Raw genomic sequence first — 15244 nt, 5'->3', positions numbered from 1 at the left:
TGCGAGAGAGAGAGAGAGAGAGAGCGAGGGAGGCAGGCAGGCAGAGTCTGAGAGAGAGATTCGCTCTCATTCCCACCATCTCGTCTCGGAGACACGGTGCCGGGAGGAGACCAAAAGAAGAGCGGAGGAAATAAAAGAAAAAAAACGGATAAAGATCGGCACGACGTCCTCTGCCCCCCCCAAGTCACAACCCCCTGACCCCTCCCCCCCCATCGCTGTCCCCGAGCTCCTTCACAACCCGGGGCTGGGAAGTTTCACACCAGGACCGTCTTTGCCGAGGATGGGCTGAGTATCCAGAAGGAGGGGAGGATTTCGTCAAGGTGGAAAAGAGCAGGAGCAGCCGGCGCGTGTGTGTGTGTGTGTGTGTGTGTGCGCGCGCGGGTCTGTGGAGTACGCCTTCCCGGGGGCTTCTGCCGAGGAGTGGACAGGCTATCGGAAGAACCAGAGCCAGAAGACGACAGAAATAACATCAAAAGGAGGTGAGGGGAAGGAGGAGAGATCTAAATACCAGTGAGCAGTGGGGGGGGGGGGGGGCGTCAGGTCCTCGCCAAAGTGTCTGATACACTGAGGTTTGGGCTTGTCTTCAGCTGGCTTGTGGCAGCTGGGCTTAGTGCTGCTTTGAGGTAGCTGATCTTTTGGACTATCGGATCAGAGAGGGAGCTTTCAAGGTAAGAAGCAAACCTGCGTACTTACCAGACCGTCTTCTGTTTCCAAAAGCTACGAGTCTTTCACAGTGACAGACAGTCACAGGACTGGCATGGGAAGAAATAGTACTGTTTTTTACTGTAAGCTCTCATTTTTTTTGCCCACCCTTAGCACATTGACGGAGTTCACGTGTGGAGTTGATTTCCCTGCTAATAGATGCATGCCGAGGGTTGCTGAAGGCTGGCCAGGTGAGGCTGCTCTCCGAGGGCAATTTCCTGGGCTCCGAGCTCAGGGCTGGTTGTCAGGGAGGTGCCGGCGGCAGTGTTGCTGCCAGGAGAATGTTAGTATTCCTCTGCGTGGGTCTCAGCAGCTGGGGAGACAGAGTGTGAAGACCTGAGGTCGGAGCAGCATCCCCCCCCCCCCCGCCTGGGGATCCACAGCTGCGTTTACGACGCCGGTTGGTGCAGTGGGGCTGGGGGGGTCCCGTGCTGCTTCTACATGTTTGTCTCTGTTTTTTACTTTGCATCCGATCCTATCTGAGTTGTCAGGAACCTCTTAGATAACCCAAAGCTGTCCATTGATGTGCAGTGCTTTTTTTTTATTTGGTGTGTGTGTGTGTGTGTGTGGGTGGGTGCTAGGGGGAAAAGTGGCTTGGGGGGGTCGATCTCTTCTCAGGTTGTTCCCCAGGCTGATTGGACCGGTTATACATATCACCGTGGTGAAACGAGGGAGGCTTAAGCGGTCTCCTGTGAGCAGGAGTCAGCCTACGCTCACAGGCAGTGCCAGCAAGGACAAGCTCCTTGCTTCCTGTAGATATGTCTGAAAACACTGAGAACCGCTCAGCTGTCCTTGCCGCCCTAAAATAATTTAATTATCAGATGGCCTCTCTGGCTTGCAGTGCTAATGCCTGTTTTCCGTCGCTGGGCTAATTGCATAATGACCGGGAGAAAGCGGTCTATCCGTGCAAAGACCGAAGAGTCGGCGTGAGTGATGGTCACATTGCTGCACCTACAGCAGCCTCATTTGGTCCTGAAATGAAATCGGAGCGTGCCAGCCGGACGAGTCGGGAGTAAGGGGTGTGGACGGTCGTTGAGTGGATGAAGTAAAGACACCTCTAATGGATCTCTTTGAAGGATCTATTCTATTGAAGACTCTCACGGCAGAGTGGCTGCGGATTGTCTCTGTAATTCATCCTGGCTGCTGTTCTTGGCAAGGATTTCGGCATCCCGGGATCCGCGGTTGATTGAAGATCTGGGCACGGGACCGCTGACAGTCCGTGGCAGTGGGGCTGGACTCTGGACGCTGCTGCCCCCACCCCCCACCCGCTTGGGAGGTTTTAGTGGATGGGGCGCCCGTCGTGTGGGTTTGCGAGAGCCGCGTGGCATTCCCTTTGATGTCTCGCCGAGCCGGAATGGACTCTGGCTCGGAATGTGTGTGAATAGGAGGAGAGGCTCGGCTCTCTGCTGGCAGAGATGCTCTTCACTCCACGTTTAAGATGACAGTCCAACTGGGATCCTGCATAATCAGCCTGATTTGTGTGCGTGTGCTTGCGTATGCATCTGTGGGGGTGGGTATAGGTTCACATATCTGTGTGCACAGGTGCCAAATCCACTATTTGGCCTCCTTTAATCCTTTCTGTGTTTTTGCTACCTTTTCACCAGAAATAAAACCTGATAAATCTGTCCAGCAACTTTATTTCCATATTGTCATTTTCTCCTGACATAAAAAGGACTTTCATAAATCTGCTTTTTTCCTGGAACTGACTGCAAATAGATTGCACCCCCCCCCTCCCCAACAATGAAGACCCATATTAACTAGTCCTTTGTGATGTTTTAAGGGACTTGATAGAGACACTTTGAGATGGTTGTTAATATATTTCCCTTTATGTATGCCTTCATGCCACCCTGGAGAGACATGTGTGTTTTCAGGAGAAAAGTCAGACCAGGCTTCTGTCAGATGCTTAAATGGAGCGACAGCCGAAACGCAGTGTAGCTTCTAAAAATATCCACATCTGAAATGCCCTTGTAAGTAATCCGTTGGCGTATTTGTGTGTCATGCTGTACACGCATGTAAAAAACCGATGCTCCTTGAGGCCGAGATGTTTTCAAGGGTCGTCACAGTTACTGAGTAATGCGCTTGTAGGAGAATAATCTGCAGCAGAGTCAGCCTGCACGCGGACTCCGACGGCGCAATACCACCCTGCCCGCCTTGAAACAAGCCCGCGGCCTGACGTGCAAACACACACACACACACATACACACACGCAGCAGAAACAGGCTTACTCAGAGGTGCACAGCACACACACGCAATATGAAGAGAAATAAAACTGCATGCATTACTGTGTAATGCAGTACTGTAAAACATGCATCATCGTAAAGCATGCTCTTCAATGGATTTTTATCTTCAACATTTTCTGGACCCCCCCCTGACCCTCCTCCCACTCTGCCCCCAGTTCCACAAGGTAACAGCGAATACAAACAAGCAAAAAAAATACCTGCCTGCCGGACCAAGGCTTTTCCTCTGTCATATCACAGGGGGCGCTGTTCTACAATGATTCTCAGCAAGACGATCTGAGCTGGATTTAACAGACCGACTGTTGTTTTTCATTACATCTGTTCTCAGACTGCTGTTCATTCTTCAAGGACGCTACACTGAGGATGGACAATAAAATTAAAAGTCTAGGTTTTAACTCTCGGTTGCTTGTAAATTAAAAACGAGCTGTTTGCTTTTGATCGGGCGTCATCCTTGTGCTTGAACCTCGCGGCCTCCTCTGAGTAGATATTAAAGGATCCTTTTTCAGCCCAGTCTAATGTCCAGAATCACCCGTGCCTTTTATGAGCCGACTTTCTCAACGTACAATCAGTACGCAAACAAATGTTCCCATTAACGTCTTTCTTAAAGTGCTCTCTCCACCACTCTGCAGTATTAGATAGTGGACTGTACTGTATATAATGCAACACTGTACTCTTAGCTTCATAATATATTTAGCCGGACCATTAAAGAGAAATCAATATTTACAAAAAGCCGGCCTTTAATGGCTGAATGTATCATTTGGTGATGCCAGGAGCTGGAGGGGGTTGCTCCAGTTTATTCAGAACCCAGCTGGGTATAGGCTTCAGTCCCTGTCGCCATTTGATGTGGTTACTGGGAAGCGGATTTTTTGTGTATTGAAGCAGTGGGGTTTCATGAACTTTTGCAGTGGAGTTGTTTTGGGGTTTTGGAAGCTGTGAGCAGTCCTATTGCAGGGTTCAACACTAGTGGGATCTCCCCCTATAGGATCTGCATCCTCTGATGTCTATCATTCAACATGGCAACGCTAGCAACTCACGATGGCTATCTAATATATTGATGTCTTGGGAACTAGCATCACTCCATCTGGAGCACGGATAGCATTGCAAAGTTCTCTGCAAAAGACCTTGGGTCTGTATAACCAACCATTCCTGGTCTCCCTTCCTGTCATTTCTCTGCCAATTTTTTGTAAAAGACTCTGATTGGGCTACGCACCAAAACGCAGCAGACCTGACTGTTCCTCCGTAGCTGAGTAGGATTTGTCTTCGATCTGGCTGGCTCAGGTGAAGAGTTGGGAAGGGGAGAGGCTCTACAGATTTGAGATTCTGCTGCAGGCAATTCTCGCTGAAGACCGTCTCTTCTGTCATGTTTGCGGTCGCCCTTGAGCAGGAACCTGAAATTAGGCCCTGTCATTCGACCTGGGATCTTTTGGTGGGTCAGCATGAAGAATTACACTGTAGGTCATCAGGGGAGTGCTGTGGAGCGTGGGTGAGAAAAGGGGACAACATTGCGCTAAGTGACTATAACTGGGGGAGGGGGGGGGCTGTTAGCCTTCTGTTCCTGGAACACAGGAGAGTGCTATCGTCCTAAGCTGTCCTGCTGACTTAAGCGAAGGCATGACTGGTACTGACCTTGCAGTAGAACCTTTTGCCCCCAATATCCATCCTAAAACTGCACCATCGCCCGCCTCAAGATACTGGTCAGGAGTATGAACTGCAGGCTCTTCAGTCACAGTGATGTTATAAGCAGCAACGATATTCTGCCTTAATGATTCATGGCCATGCAAGTGAATATCAATTATGGACTCCTTTAAAGGTCTGCTGCTAATTTTCTTAATATAACAGTATAAGTATTTTCGTAGATGTTGAGTATTCATATATGCAGATTCGTAATTACAGGTCTGTTATCAGGAAATTGAAGCTGAATTTTTTTGGAGACCTTGACTCTGTCAGCCAGAGAAAATGTAGCTTTTGAATTAGCCTTGAGTCAGTATTGATAGATTTTGTTTTTTCCGAGAAGGTAGGTGTGAACGTTATCACACGCTATCGATCTGCTTCGATCGACGTGTGCCGACAGGGTTGAAGCTTCAGTCGTCCTCTTGAGTCGGCCTTTGAAACACCCATAAATCCCGCGTGATTTTCCATCAGAAATACCTCTTAGCACCAACATCTGTGCTCTTTCAACTCCTCCTCTTGTCAGTGCCGTAAAGAAAGAGGGATTGCACGGAGACGGACGGACGTTGAATACGCAAGCTCTGGAATGACCATGGCATCCATACCTGTGACAGGTGGTGTGCTCTGATCATCGTTCTCTCCAACCTAGTCAGCATTTTGCTGGACTAACCAATATTTGATCAACACACACTTAAAGATCAAATGCATATAATTATATGCGCGGCAAACCCCCTTCACATGAAAGCTCTGCTCTCATGTGCACTTTCAGTTAGTGAGATGTTTTCTGATGGGCTGCTTGTTACAAAATTCTGAAATTTCATTCTAAAATGCTCAAGCCTTTGACCCTCGTGTCTGCTGAAGACCCCGTGACATCAATAATCCTGCTTCCCTGGGGCTATAGTAGAGATGTAAAGTTGGATCTACTTTTGAAGAAACAATAACATTTATCCCTACATGACTGATCTTCCTCTGCACCTTAAAGTTATGTATCCTTACAGTATGTACTGTGCTCCATTTGTCATATTGCAGAGAGTTATTGCACTATATCTTGTATAGCACTGTCTTGTCCTGTATGGAATTTTTGTTTGTCTTGCACCATCTTGAATTGCACTGGTTATCCTATCCCTCAATGCCCTCCTAGGCCTACTCCTAGGATGAAAAATTCACACTGTGTGAAAAGCAATTCACTGTGTTCCTCTAAATACATGTGTCAATAACAGAAAAAAGAACTTGAAAACTTGATTGGTGAAGGGCACGTACCAATAGGGGTGGTTTTCAGAATGTTCTGGCTTCCCGACTGGGGGTAGAAAGTGCATGCATTGCTCCATCCAGCACAGTGTGATTCTGGGCAAGGTTCCCCAGCCTGAGGCCCCTGAACATGTGGCCGGTCTTGATTGGTTGCGCTGTCTGCTCAGAGTCCAGGCCACTTCACTCTCCAGCTTGTGTCGAAGGGTTACATCTGTCCTCTCTGGGTCGGGCCCTTTGTCACCGCAAATCGGCGCTGTCACGCGAGCGGCCCACGCCAGCCTCTCTGAGGGTGCTCGCAAGCGCTCAGCGACCTTGACCTTTTCCAAGAAGCCGCAGGTGCTACGTTCTGGTGATTCGCTAGTCTGGTACGTGGAGTCCACAGTTGGGCCTCTGTGTGTGGTGGACTGTGTTCTTGGGGAGGGGGCGGGGGGGGCTGATTCATCTCAATCTAGATCTTGGGCTGGATGAGGCTGATATGCCCTGATTAGCATAATAAGCGGTGGGGTACTGTGGCACGGGCTAGCGCCTTTTACCGCTATCTCCTAAAAGGCTGCATTGTTCCAGTATCGGGCTGGCTTTATCGCTAAGCGCTAGCTTTTGAGAAATGTTCAAAGAGAGCAATTTGTCTTGGGGGTGAACGCTGTGCCTCCTGGCTCCTCGTTCCCGCTCTCTGGCTGGAGTCGGCTGGTATGACACGGGAGGTTTCCGAAGGATCGGGTCGTCCTCGTCTTCCGCCGTGGTACGTGGTCTTTATCCAGTCTGGTCCAGACCTATGCCAGGCACCGTGTGTCCATGGCAACAAAACGGGGTCATCACGGTCCTTCTACCGCATGGCTCTTAGGTCACCTCTGATAAGTAGCACTGGGTGGAATTGAAATATTCCGAGGAGAAATAAAGAACTAGGAAAGACTCCGGGGGGACATACAAGCATTTTTTACTTGAGGAAAACTCTGTAGCTCTGAGGCTTTGAGAGAGGCACCCAAATCCATGGTGTTTCCTGAAGACTGGCTTCTACATTCTCAGCGGCACCACTCTTTCTATACAGCCTCCTTGTTAAATTAATTTTTTTTTTCATTCTACTTTCCACACCAGGGGGCTGGGGTAGGAAGTCGGGGGCACTGAGGAGGAGCTTCTGGACTGAAGACTCCCACGACCCAAATACAAAGGCCTGCACCCTAGAGGGAACCATCCCCAAATGCAATTTGGGAACTTTTTTCAAAGAACCCAAAGCAGATAGCTTGTCACTGTGCTGTCAGTGTCTGATCTGATGTTTCATTTTTCCCTCCAAATATTAGTCTGGAGGTACTTTTGTCCCAATGAAAGGATTTCTCATCAGATAAACCCAGTATACTGAGTGTATCACTCACGTCTTACACAGACGACCATAAAAATCCCGTCTGACATCTGATTTATCAGACTGTTCTAATTATAACTAAAGTCAGTAAGTCAGGAAACATAATGGCTTGAAGTGCTATGCAAATGACATCCTGTCCACCTGCTTTCTGACGTACCTTGTACCTGTGAAGAAAATGTTTTCAGATCTATGCAGATAAGCCAAAACTGGCATGTATTATTAAAGGAAGCTGTTCTGGTGCTTCTTCTGTGCTCTTTGTGTTGGGTAGCAGTGCCGAGGAGGGTTGAGTCAGCCGCGAGCTGTACTTAACACCAAAAGGTGACGGCAAGGTTTTCGCACTTCTGACTAAAGAGGGTGGATCAGTCCTGCGCAGTATCTGAGTATGCTAACGCTGTCACCTATAGGTGGGACAGTTATATAAGACAATCCATGTTTTTGCTCCCTCCCAGCTCCCTGCCGGACAGTTAATATTTTTGCTCCCTCCCAGCTACCAGCTAGACAGTCCATGTTTTTGCTCCCTCCCAGCTCCTTCCCGGACAGTTAATATTTTTGCTCCCTCCCAGCTCCCTGCGAAACGGCCCACGTTTTTGCTCCCTCCCAGCTCCCTGCTGGACAGTCCACGTTTTTGCTCCCCCCCCAGCTCCCTGCTAGACAGTCAACGTTTTTGCTCCTTCGCAGCTCCCTGCTAGACAGCCCATGTTTTTGCTCCCTCCCAGCTCCCTGCCGGACAGTCCATTTTTTGCTTCCTCCCAGCTGTCTGGGGGGTCCCTGAAGACTAGTTTAAGAAATAATTATTTAAGGAGGGGTGGGGCGGGTCAGTTTGATCCCATATCAGTATCCTCAGAGTCTTTGATACACATTAGATAATTATGTCGTATTATTATGGGATGCGAACCAAGCGAGATGCGAGGTATCAAACCGCTGACCTTTATCTCACGCCCTCTGCAAGCGGAACGCTGATCTCATCACCTACGGACGTGCTTTCTTGTATGCCAGAGTGCTGTAAATTATAAATCAGCAGGCTTGTGTTACAGTCAAATCACCCCGGGTTTTGTGGGCGACGTCGACAAGCTATTGTGGACTTCCGGAACTTGCCGGGTTACTACCACCTAGGGTACGGTGTGTGGGTTTTGGCTCTGACCCACACAGAGGCTGAGAGGGGGGGCGATTTGGTTTATATGACCCCGATAGACCAAGACAGAGGCTGTATTTATGCGTCTTTGACCCCAAACCTCCTCCTCTGTGAAATACGCATGTGGCATCTTGCAGACTTGAATCCAGATTTCAGGCTGCCACGTGTGAATGTGTGTGGAGAGGGGAGTGGGGGTAGGGTGGGTCATTTTTGGCTGATGCCGTGATTCTTAATCCAAAGTGCTTCAATAAAATCAGAGTGGGAGCCAGAAAACCAACTTTTATCTTTCTCTGTTGTGTTAATTATACACATTTTGCTTGAGCTTTGCATGTCCACACGTTTAGAAGTTAGCCCATGTATAGGGTGTCGAAGAATGGCGTCTTTCTGGTTGCCCGTGCTTTGAGGAACGATATACACACTGCTTCATGATTCTTACATTTCTAAGGCTGTATAATAATACTATTCTTGATCATCTTTATTGCCAAAATACCAACTTTTACTCAAGTTGTACTATTATTTAATGATATTAGATATTTAATCCATTCGGGCACCTTGGTTGCCTACTATATCTAGTTTAGTTAAAACCAGAGCCTGTTAGCTGGATGACTAATACATAGTTTTTATGTATTAGTGTCGTGCTTCTTCGTGTTTGCATGCTTTAACCAGGTCACAGGTTATTCGAATATGTGGGCCGTAATTATGAGCAGGGCGTCAAGTGAACAGCCATTTCTGTCATTGCTGGCCTTCACCGGTCATTGGGCCCAGAGCAGCTCCTGGATGTTAATTGATTTTGAGCCGTTCCACTGTGGCATCTCTCATACAAGTGGGGGCAGAGCCATGTCTCCAAGAATTTTTGAATTTTGTATGGATGGGTTTGCCTGGGGGCATTTCCCCTCCCCCCCTGTCCTACACAGCTCCTAATCTCTATGTCCTAACCTTCATGAAATGCACCTTAAAGGACGGAAGAAGCAGAACCAAGCCTGTAATGAGGACAGAGGCGTTTCGAGAGGCTCAATAATTTATGAGGCACTGATTGGGAAGCTCTGAAACACGTGTCGAGATATGAAATCTTTGTTCCTTCTACGCTACAGGAAAAAAAAAACACACACATTTCGGCACATTCTTCTGCTGCATGCCGCTTTGGTGTAGCAGAGGTGCTAACAGCCGAGTCTAGGTCTGACAGATAAGTGTGTAACAATGGTCACAGAAGGCTCTTCAGATTCTGATACCTTCATCATTAAAAGATAATGAAATGTGGGCTTATCTGAGCAGTATAATTTCTCTGCTTAAAAAAGCACAAAAAAAAAAAAAAAAAAAAACGTGGGGTTGTGTTGCGTGAAAAACAGTTCGCCAGAAGTTATTTTGAATAAAATGCTTCACGGGCAACGCTGATTGTGACTGATTGCTTATGAACGGTGGAATCAGAGCTGGTGCTTGGAGAGGTGATGACGGCGGATTAAAGGGGCAGCGGCAGTTGGCGCGCGATGGCAGGACGTCCCATGGGGAGACGGGGGCGGGTCGGGCAGTGCACTGAGCCTAATTGCCCTTGATGATGGCAAAACTGCATTAAAGTTTAACTGGACAGATAAATCCAAGCATATAGATCACGCTTTTCCACACCATTCAGGTTTTTATCTTGGGAACAATGCAATATAGATGAGGGTTTCTCAACCCAGTCCTCAGGCACCCGCAGAAGGTCCACATTCTAGCTCCCAGCGTGCCTGTACCAGGTATCCCGGTTTCATGATTATGGGCTGTCTGTGGGTCCCTGAGGACTGAGTTGGGAAACACTTTTAGATCTATATGAACCACCCCCCTCCCCCCCCCACACACACACACACACACACACACACACACACAGTTTATGCTATTGTATGTAACATACAGCTGAGGTATGTATAAATTCCGACTCGTTTACACTGGTGAGTATTGTATTGCAGCAGTTCATGCCAAAACAACAGAAGCCTCTTGGGATTTGAACCGGAAACCTTATGGTCACAGGAGCAAACAGCGCAGTGCTTGGCAGCCACTCTAGAGTATTGCCACGTTTAAGTGTAACCGTGAAAAAGGGCATTTAGGATCCATCCTCTGACAATTCTTGGTCTCTCGTCTGGGGGAGGGACTTCAGTGCAATTGCATGCCCCCCCCCCCCCCCCCCCCCCCCGAAAGCCTGGAGTGGAGCAGTTTGCTCTTTCATGCTCTCCACACAATTATAGCCTTGCGTCTCCTGTGCTACTCCCGCGTATGTTACCTTCTGCTCGCCCTGCTCTTTTGGGCACCTTTGCGCAGAGCAGTCAGAATGAAATGACAGGTTCAAGCACCGCTGAAGCTGTTTCTACAACAAGACGGACAACGACTACACCGCAGCTCCATGCTTGGGTTACACTGTTATGCAGCGTAGGGGCATGGATACCCTGGCAGATTCAGGGGGCCCAGCACTTTACAGGGGCCACAGTAGGGGCATGGATACCCTGGCAGACTCAGGGGGCCCAGCACTTTACAGGGGCCACAGTAGGGGCATGGATATCCTGGCAGATTCAGGGGGCCCAGCAGATTTCACAGGCCCTTGATTATGTAAAATTAAATAATGTAAGGGGTGGTGAGGGGGAGTAAAGGGTGTTGTTTTGTCAGGGGCCCAGCAATTCTAGGTACATCCCTGTTGACTGCCATCCCAGCTGATGGAGACGTTTAGCCAATGTTATGACCCGCCCACCACTGGCTGCAATTGCCCGTTGCCTGAATTCCGAGTGAAGCTCTCCTATTGGACTTGTTCACCTCTGAGGATCACGATCTTCCCTGGCTGAGCCACTTTAGGATCCTTAAACAAGGTTGCCTTTTAATTTAAATTATGTCCTGAAGCAAAAAAAACTGAGTGTTTTTTTCTATTTGTACTCAGAATAGGAAATTAAAAATTGTCTTTAACCTTTAAGGCAGCTCATACTTGCCAGTTCGTAATGAAAAGTATGTACTTGCTTATTTTGATTACATCCGTATTTCTGCACAGATCAGTCACAAACAAATTGTCTCTTGGAATGTGTACTGGGAAAAGGCAAGAAGGGAAATAGATCTAATTTGTTTGCATATTATTCTGATATTTTACTTCTTGACAGTGAATATCTGATGCTATGTGCTTGGCGTACAACTTAATAAATGTTACCAAAAATGGGTCATGCAAATGAGTTCCTATTTCCCAGAGTCAAACAGATACCCTCTGTGGCCATAGTAGGGGCATGGATACCCTGACAGATTCAGAGGGCCCAGCGCTGTACAGGGGCCACAGTAGGGGCATGGATACCCTGGCAGATTCAGGGGGCCCAGCGCTGTACAGGGGCCACAGTAGGGGCATGGATACCCTGGCCAATTCAGGGGGCCCAGCACTTAAATATGGAAACTTATACGGAAAATTGGGCAGAGGGAAGGGAGGTGATATTTTGTCAGGGGACCAGAATTTTTAGCTATGCTCCTGGACACCCTACATCAGTGTTTTAGGCGTGTCTGGTGTTCATCTTCTCTGTCACTCTTTGAAAGAGCTGCTAAATCGGGTCTTCATGCTAGTGTTTCAGGCCACAGGAACTTTCATTGGGCAAGAGCTTTACAATAAGCATGTCTTCTCCATTCTTGTACCCTGTTCTATTTTCTCGTTCTCTGGACAAAGGAGGAACAATCAGGGGAATTTCCTATGCAATGCCAGCCATGGTTGTAGCAATCCCTCAGTGACACTGAAAAGCTCAGTTCATCTACTGAGGATAACCTATCACAGTGTCGCAAGGCGCAATCGGTTGCTCTGTCGACGTGCTACTTATATGGCCTGCCCTGCCTCTACGTTTTTTTTTCTTGCTATGACTTCACCTTTGGAGAATCTTAAAATAGATGGGATGGAAGATGGCATTACGAGTGACCTTGGCCGTTTCCGCCAAATTTGGCCAGATTTCGCTTATGTGAATTCACTAAGGAGTTTTTAATAGCTTTGGGCCGCAGTGTTCAAAACTCCTTTATGCTGACTGCAGCCGAGAATGAGGCAGGAGTTACATCAGACGCTGCTCATTGAGCCTCTGGGGCAGAAGCCACATGGAACAACCAGTGTTTATATACTGATGCACTTACGGAGTATTAAGTATGTAAAAAAGTTGTGCCAGGTGGGCTTAAAGCATGTCTGGCTTACGGATAAGTTCAAACAGACTTGCAGAGTGATGCCGGATTATTTGGAATTACATGTATAGTCGTAGGTTTAAAGATTTGCCCGGGAGAGAAAGGTCTGAATGACTAGGATACTGAGCATCAATGCCTGTGGTTTCATGCGCTTAAAAATGCAGAAAAAAAAACAAAGTAATCATTTCCTTAGTGTACCAGCATCAGATCAATGGGAGGCTAAGTCCATCAACAAAAGCTGTTTGCTCACGGCCAGTGCCGATTGTCTCCTTTTTGCCCCGGCCTTCCGCCGCTTCCGCTTGCGCCCCCTACGAGACCTCATTATTTCTGAGTGTTTGCTTGCTGTCGTAAGAAGAAATGGCACCGGGTTTAAGCCGGTACAGAGATGCGCTGGAACGTGAAGCAGACAGACAGGCGAGGGACCAAATGCGAAGCAGAGGTGGATGCACTGTTTAACTGCACCCCCCCGCTTTGCTGGGCGCACATATGTGGTGGGACGCATGCTCGGCCAATAGCAAGGCTTGACACAGTGTCACGTGGTACGATCCCATTTCGCCCCTTTCCATACTGTGCAGTACCGTAAGAGTTTGTGTGCTTTGCGGCTGAAGAGCCTTCGTATAGATTGATTTTCCACGTCGATAATGTTTCCGGCGCATCGGTAGACGATGGTGCGCAAAATCCTGGGAATGTGAGCATAGCAGTGCCGTCCCTTCGGCTTTATTAGCTCGAAGGCAATCGACTTCCCGCTGCTTCTCCTCTGAAAATGGCTCTGGGAAGTAACGGCATCTTTCAGATGCACCTATTTTCAGTTTTGCTGTTGCTTGGTGGGCTCTTTGGCGCCTCCTCCAGGGATGTGGCAGGAAAACAGCCAAGGGCAGACGCATCATAATGAGGACGGCTGACGTGGGTCAGGCCTTGCCTTCCCCCCCCAGAATACCACCTCTGACGTGCATATTTAACCCAGACGAAAATGGACGACCCCCTTCGGGATAAATGCTTTCATGCCTCATCTTTCTCAGACTGCCCGGGGAGACCATCTCACACCCCATGTGGCCCCAGGGCTCCGGAGTCACGGCATGGACCTGACGACACCATGCGCAAAGCGAGTGAAGACTCAGAAGTGGGCTAAATTTATATCCTGGGCTACCATGACTGGGGGCAAACTCCTAGAGAAGGTCATCTTTTATCCAGAGACACCCCCTCCCCCCAAACACACACACACACACTCGTGGTCATCACTGATTTAGGGGTCAATGTGAGCTCTTATAGCTCCACAATTAGAGCATTGTGCTAACAGTGTAATGGTTGTGGGTTCAAATTCCGAAAAAAATACCTAAATTGTGAGCCTACCTTCTACTGTTAGTTACTTTAGATAAAGGGGTCTAGTAGATATAACAGACCCACAGCTGGGTTAACTGGTTCAAAGCCAGCCATGTTCCATTTGTGTGGTCCAGCTGCTTGTCTTGGACAGGAAATGGCTTTGGCATTTCTAATGGCACAGTGCTGGTTCCCCTAAACATTCCGAGCAGGATTGACGGCTGGGATGATAGCATCTCTGCTGGATGCTGGCTGCAGAAAACCCTTGTTTACGTGGTCTTTGCTGCTCTGGTGCGTCTTATTCATGGTTATAAATTAAATCAAATGGTTCTGTGGGCTTCTGCAGACAGAAAGTGCTGAGGAAACCAGGCATTCAGGATAATCCTGAACCAGCGTGCAACCGCTGTAGCTGCAGAATCACGTTGGGGCCGGTGTCATCAAAGTACAGATGCATCTTTTAATGCGCCATAATGCACTAGAGACGGGGGAAGTCTGGCCGTCTTTTGTTTTGCTTCGTAATGCGCCCTCGCATTTCAGAGCGCATTAGCGTTACGGCTGTCTGCAGGCTGTCATTTAGGTCATGAATATGGACTAGATTACTTAACAGCCCTGCCCGAAACAAATCGCCATACTAAGCAGATGCATTACCTGCGTGGATGCACTTTGAAATGCAGAGCTCTATGTAAATTTTCGTGCTGTTTTGACTGCTGGTTTTTCCATTTTTTTTTGGGACGGCTTGAAAATCGTTCTGTAAAGTGGCCTTTTGAAGTCTACACAAAATCGCCTACTTTGGATGTACTTAATGCAGCTCATATGATGCTGTTCTGTATGTGTCTGATTGATATTGAAGGAGAAAAGGCTTTAATGGGAGCAGGCCTTGGGTATTTGGAAAGCGTTATCATTTGCCTAGACATTATGGCAAGTCCTTATTAATCAGTTAAAGGAATTATCTCCATCTATAAATATGAATATTGATGTACTGTCGCCTCACTTTTTCAATATGCCGCTAAATAGTCAATAATAGTAAATAATAATACTCCGCAATGCCTGTATTTGCATCTCATACCTGTGTCATGCTGATTTCACAGTCCAAAGACATACAGTTAGGTAACTAGTGTCTCTGTACTTCCCAATATGTGCATAAATATACCCTGTGATAGACTGGCATCCCATCCAGGGTGTACCCCCGCCTTAGGCTCTGTGCTGCCTGGGACAGGCTGCAGGCTCTCCCCGTGACCCAGTAACCTGGATGTTCCTGGTCTCAGGCCCTTAACCTGAAACTAGCCTAAGTTAACCTGCTCTCAGTTATATAACCAGTTGTATGAATGGGCAAAAAAGTTTTCCCAATGGGACAATGGAATGCATATTTGCAGTCTAATTGTTAATGAGGTCAGCACCATGGAGAGGCTGACCAGTGGAGTAGAGAGTGAATGTATG

General features: G+C 47.9%; 1 protein-coding gene across 4 annotated transcripts in view; it reads left to right on the top strand.

The window, feature by feature from the left end:
* Nucleotides 1–228: 228 nt before the first annotated feature.
* lingo2 (leucine rich repeat and Ig domain containing 2) overlaps nt 229–15244 on the top strand; it is a 219669-nt gene continuing 204653 nt past the window's right edge. For 3 of the 4 annotated variants that reach the window (XM_049002614.1, XM_049002613.1, XM_049002611.1), the window contains exon 1: nt 229–479. The gene's annotated coding sequence lies outside the window, so the exon portion shown is untranslated. Of the gene's footprint in view, nt 480–584; nt 669–15244 lie in introns of those variants that run through there. The other variant, XM_049002612.1, reaches the window with a different exon arrangement.

Source organism: Brienomyrus brachyistius, unplaced genomic scaffold, assembly GCF_023856365.1.
Source record: "Brienomyrus brachyistius isolate T26 unplaced genomic scaffold, BBRACH_0.4 scaffold70, whole genome shotgun sequence".
NCBI classification, from domain to species: Eukaryota; Metazoa; Chordata; class Actinopteri; order Osteoglossiformes; family Mormyridae; genus Brienomyrus; species Brienomyrus brachyistius.
The sequence above is the reverse complement of the archived record's forward strand: the minus strand, read 5'-3'. Positions and strand labels throughout refer to the sequence as shown.